We start from the raw sequence: 6076 nt of genomic DNA, 5'->3' as shown, positions 1-6076 counted from the left end.
GTGTTCAGTTTGTTGTTGTGTGTGCTGAGCTGATGAAACATCAGAATAACTTTGCAGAACAAAGAACTGCACAACAAGGTTTCCAAGACTGTACTCTTTATGGACACTGATTCCCACAACTCTCTTCCAAGGAGTGCCACTAGATGGCTCTAAGGACCAACCTTTGGCTACAAGCCAAGTTCTTCACCATCACAGCATCAGGACTTCTTACCTTGATCATTACTGTTGTTGCTGGACGTCATTGAGAAGACTACGACTCATAGCAACCTCTGACAAACAGATACGAATCTTGCCCTGTCCTGTGCCATCTTCATCATCACTGATATACTTGAGCCCATTGCTACCAGTTATTGTGTCTAACTCTCTTGATAAGAATCTTCCTCTCTTTCGCTGACCCATCTTTCCAAGTAGGATGTCTTTTCCTAAGGAATGGGCACCCCTAATATCATGTCCAAAGTATATGAGACAAAGCTTCACTATTCTTGCCTCTAAAGACCACTATGGTTACACCTCCTCCAAGATAGGCTCCTCCCTCTAGATAAAGCAGCCTGTTCAGAGGTCAAGGATAAAGGCAATGTGCTTGACTTACACTACAATACCCAGACTCAGAAGAGTCCCTCTTTAAACATATATTTCTAGAATGAAATGCTCCAGGATTAAAACAGGACTACTAGCACTATGTGCACATTCAAACAGTGATGATAAGGCAGCAGCAGCTGCAATACCAATGCTTTTCCAGCTGAACAAAAGCCCAAAGTAGGAGTCAAAACTCAAAAGAATGATCATATTGATTTGAAGAGAGAGGGATAGTCCTGTAACACAGTTAAAAAAATATATATCACTTATGCGCCCTCATTTGGCACTGTCTACAAAGGTGGCATTCACCTTCTACTGGCATACATGGCTGCCTCCAGACCCCTGGTCAAGCCAAAGATTGTCAAAAAGAGAACCAAGAAGTCCATCCAGACCCCTGGCGAAGCCAAAGATTGTCAAAAAGAGAACCAAGAAGTCCATCCAGTACCAGCCAGACTGTTGTGTCAAAATTACGTAATTGGCACAAGCCCAGAGGAACTGACAACAGACTTCAGAGAAGACTTAAGGGCCATTTCTTGATGCCCAACATTGGTTACAGGAGCATCAAGAAGGCAAAGTACAAGTTGCCCAGTGGTTTCTGCAAATTCCTAGTCCACAATGTTAAGGAGCTGGAAGTGCTCCTGATGTGCAACAAATCTCACTGTGCTGAAACTGCTCACAATGTTTGTTTGTTTGTTTGTTTTTTATTTTATTTAAATTTATTACTAATTTTAGTAAAAATTTACAGAGACTTTGGATTTCCATTCATTCATTGTTGCACTTTTCTCCCCTCCCAACCCTCCCCGCTAGTACACTACTCTCTTGGAAAAGTAAAAGACAAATTCTTTCATTGTTTTACAAACCCTCCCCCAGGTCCACTCCACCATGTAGCCTTGGCTCTAGACTGTCATGACAAAAATACCTAATCACATATCCCTTTTAAACAGTTTTCTTCCTCATCTGTTTCAATGCAGTATACATTATTGAACCCATCTTTCTCAGTCTCCCTCCAATCCCAAGGTCAATCCTTTTTACAACAGCGACACCATTAAGTATTTTTCCTTTTGTGACTGAGATACTTCACTCAGCATAATATGCTCTAGAGTCACCCATTTTGAATAATATTGCATGAGTTCCTTGTTTTTCAATGCAGCATAGTATTCCATTGTGTGAATATACCACAGCTTCTCTATCCATTCGTTTGTTGATGGGCACTTGGGTTGTTTCCAACTCCTTGCTATTGTGAACAAAGCCACAATATACAATGTTTTCTCTAACAACTGCCAAGCCATAGTGGAAAGAACAGCCCAGCTGGCTATAAGAGTCACTAATCCCAATGCCAGACTGTTCAGTGAAGAAAATTAATAGAAAGCTTGTTTGCACATTTTATTTGTGCTAAATAAGCCCTAAAAATTGGGGGAGGGGGGAATCCTACCTAGAATATGGCAGCTGAGGTGGACTGACCACTTAAATGAGTTCTGTTGCCCCTCCTTTTGAGAAATGCTACTAACAACTTTTTGTTCAGTGGGACTTGCTCCACATGAAGTAGTCCCAGGTGTTTAAAATCCTGCGGGCTACGAGTGCTGAAGAGCTGGGCCGTCAGTCCGTAATGCTAGAGGCTAGTGGCCTTCACTGGGACAATGGTCTACAGCATCACCTTCAGCACTTGGGGTGAAGTCCTGGTCCTGATGCTTTAGACAATCACTAGCTGCTCCCTGGTCTTGCATTACAAAAGACAGACTGTGAAAGAAGTTGCCTCCCTTGTCTGCTATGCCCTAGTCCTTCCTGGTAGTGCTAGTTTTACCTCTGACACCCTTGGCTGTGGTCACACTGCTCCAAGCCTCTAATGTACATGCTGTGGTGGTGGGGAGGCTGCTGCAGGCAGCCACCATCTACCACATGAGAATACAAGCCAGCTCTTGGTGATCAGTCTTTGCTATTTGGGGGCTTTCTGGTCCGATCCTCACTATCATTCAGGAAGGTGCACGGCTGGAACCTTTGTAGTCTCCTCCCTCTGCAATGGCCGCATGGCTGCTCAGCTCCTCTACTACTAGAATGTAAAGGCTCCTCACAAAGCAGAAAAAGGAAGGGTAGGGCTCAGGGTCCATCTTTCCATTCATCCACCCAACCTCAGACCCCCCCTCCCCAAATCTGACAGGTCTGCTATGCTGGAGTGTTTTAATTAAACATCTCTGCCCCTCTTCCTCTACAACTGAAACTTCTTGGACCAGGGTGTATTTTTAACTAAAGCACATAATTGATGGAGAAAGAAAAAGTATTTTAGGAATGAGTGGCTAGGGGTAGAGGTTTTTCAAGTTTAAATCTTTTGACTGCTAATGATTGCTGTCGTAGGTACTATATGTAACAATTCCCTTGCCTAATTCTACCCTCACACTTTTCTCCTTCCATTCTGATCCTAGAGGACAGAGCAGGGGCAGGAGAAGGGACTAGCGGTTTGTAGCTGCCTCTCAAACTACAACCTGGCTGTCACTAGGATCCCAGATGGCAGGAGATGAACAGGATGACTCGAGTAGGGTCCCAAGGGGAAGGGATGAGGTTCCTGCTCTGGCTGGTCTAGGCAGAAGGTAGTGGAGATGCTACAGATTCCTGCTGCAGCAAAGGGGTGCGGAGGTGGAATAAAGATTCAGACACAAGATTTAATCATACAAAACTGTGTTTTTCCTACCAAAAAAAAAAAGGAAGAAAGAACTGTTGTACTGGGTTTTTTAAAAAAGAAAAACATAATATATCCCACAGTAGGGTGAAAGGATGAGTGGTGGGCTGCAAGCCTGTTGTTTAAAGTCAACTAGGACCTTGTGAGTGGGCCTTGTATTTATAAGGCGATTGGGCCATCTGGCACGGTGTAAATTGTATTTGGCATGAACATTCTTTCAAGTGGTACAGCAGTGGTCTGTCAGTTTGCTGTACTGAAGTAACCTGGAGCTGTTGTGATGCTGAACACTGTGCCACTGGTGTGTCAAATGCCATAATGGTTACCCATTGTGGACAGTGTTTGGTGGAGCTCCCAGAATTCAAACAGGCTTGGACGCAGGAGTAGTATCCACTTCCTAAACAACATGCCTCTGGAAATTATCAATGTAGAGAAACGACGATAGTTATAGATCAGGGTTCAGGTCTTTTGTTCATAGGGTTTCTATAGTCGTGATAGACTTGAAGGCACTTAACACCATCACCACCACAGGGTGAAAGGAGAGGGTGAAAGAATTACAATAGATCCAATGAAGACTTGAAAAGACAGAGATAGAGCAATGGTAATTAACTTTATGAAACACTGTGTATATGAGGGATAATATGAAACACACTGTGAATGAAGGAATGTGTGAAACACAATGTATATGAACGAAACACAATGTATAGGAATTTTGAATGTAAACCAATATAAAATAAAGTATATATCACTTAGTAAAATAATGAAAGTATGTTATTAACAGGTGATCTATCAGTAAGGCAGATTGAATTTGGAGAAAATCAAATTAATGAAACACTTGCACAGATAAAAATAGAAGATGAAGATATAATTAATGCTTAATAGAAGCACACAGGATGTGTTTACTAAAAAAGAAAGCTTGCACTTACTTCACTCCAGAATTTAGCCTCCTACAGATGACAAATTCTTAAAATGTGTGTGTTAAGGATTTAACACATACACATAGTTTGATTCCACTAAACCTTCGTTCTGTATATTTGTGCTTATTTATTGTCTGCTCTTATGGGTAGAGTACTTGTCTGTCAGCTGCTATACTAAAGCTGAGCTCCCAGATTAGGACAGACTAGGAAAAAGGACTGGCAATCCACTTCTGAAACAACAGGCTTTTGAAAACCCTATGAACAACAGAACAATTTTAATATAGCACTGCACGCAGAGCCCTTAAATTAGAAGACACTAAAAAATGAGGAGGAAAAGCTGCAAACATCCATTAAAAATTAGAATGTGAAATTTATGAAATAGGAATTTGGGGAAATCTGACGCTCCATCTCAATGTCAAGAAAACAAAAATCCCAACCACTGGACCAAAAGGAGCATCATGACTGAAGAACAGAAAATGGAAAATTGTCAACAATGTAATTTTATTTCGATCCACAATCAGTATTCTTTGTAACAACAGTCAAGAAATCAAAAGATGGGTTACACTGGCAAAATCTGAGAATGTCAGTTTAAAGATTAAGATGTACCTGATTTAAGCCAGGGTACTTTCAATTGCTTCCTAAGCATCTAAAAGTTAAAAAAAAAAAATTAATAACGATGAGAGAAAAAGAATAGATACCTTAGAATTTTGGTGCTGGTGAAGAATGCTAAATACCTCATAGGTTGCTAGAACAACCAACACATTTGCCTTGGAGGAAGTTCAACCAGGTTGCTCCTTAGAAGCAGGGATGGTGAAACTCCACCGTGATCACGTACTTTTGGCAACTTACCAGGAGGAGCCTTGGATATGGAGGATCTGAGAAAAAGAGGAAGACTGACAACCAGATGGACTGGCACAGACTGTAATAATGGGCTCAAGCATGCTGGAGATCATGATGATGGAGCAAGACAGGGCAAGATTCAAATGTGTGGTTCAGAGTGATTATGGGGCATAACTGACATATAAAACCAATCTATCATTTTACTTTTATGTATCTTGTTTAAACAGAGCTTTAGGGGGATAGAATTAAGTTTGAATATTATTAGAAAAAAAAATAATTGAGTGATTCTCAACCTAGAATATGAGGAACCATGAAGCATATAAAAAGCACTGTAGTCAAAGGAGTACAAAGAGTGGTTTATAAATCACATGGTCATTGTTAGGTGAACAACAGATCTGAACCCTATCCTGTCCTGTGCCATCCTCACAATCTGACATACTCAAGACCACTGAAGTCAGTTTCAGTCCATCTGGTTGAGGATCTTCCTCTCCCTTGCCTACTCTCCACCCTTCCAAGTGTGATGTCTTCTCCAAGGTCCTAAGCACATGCCCAAAGTATGTGAGAGGAAGCTTCATCATCCTTGCCTCCAGGAAACACTCCGGCTGCACCTTCTCTAAGACTTATCTGTTTGTTCTTTTGACAGTCCAGGAGATATTCAGTACTCTTTTTTCAACACCACAGTTCAAAGGCATCAATTCTTCTGTCATCCTTATTCAGCTCTCAGAATGTACATCAAGCAACTGAAAAGACCGTGACCTGAATCAGGTTCAGCTAGTCCTCAAAATTACATCACTGGGGGGAAGAGGAGGGGAAGACACCACTGCTCTTCAGTAATTTCGAGAGGGCCCTGACTATAGACTTTCCCAGTTTCAATCCTTTTCCAGCTATCCAGTGGTAAGAATTTTTAGGTTTGTTTTTTTAAAATTTTCATTCTTTTGTGTATGTGTACCGTCAATCAGACCTGAGAGGTACAGGAGATTGCCCCTCCTCCAGGAGAGCATTGGGTGGATTTGAACCACATACCTCTGGGATCGTATAGCAACTTCTTGCCAATAGGCCACCAGAACTCCCTAAG

The 6076-nt window shown here is 41.6% G+C and overlaps 1 pseudogene; it reads left to right on the top strand.

Moving 5' to 3' along the window:
• Nucleotides 1–900: 900 nt before the first annotated feature.
• On the top strand, nucleotides 901–3089 carry LOC102850023 (annotated as a pseudogene).
• Nucleotides 3090–6076: the final 2987 nt, after the last annotated feature.

Source organism: Elephantulus edwardii, unplaced genomic scaffold (assembly GCF_000299155.1).
Source record: "Elephantulus edwardii isolate Elephantulus edwardi_28Jun2011 unplaced genomic scaffold, EleEdw1.0 scaffold00405, whole genome shotgun sequence".
NCBI classification, from domain to species: Eukaryota; Metazoa; Chordata; class Mammalia; order Macroscelidea; family Macroscelididae; genus Elephantulus; species Elephantulus edwardii.
The sequence above is the reverse complement of the archived record's forward strand: the minus strand, read 5'-3'. Positions and strand labels throughout refer to the sequence as shown.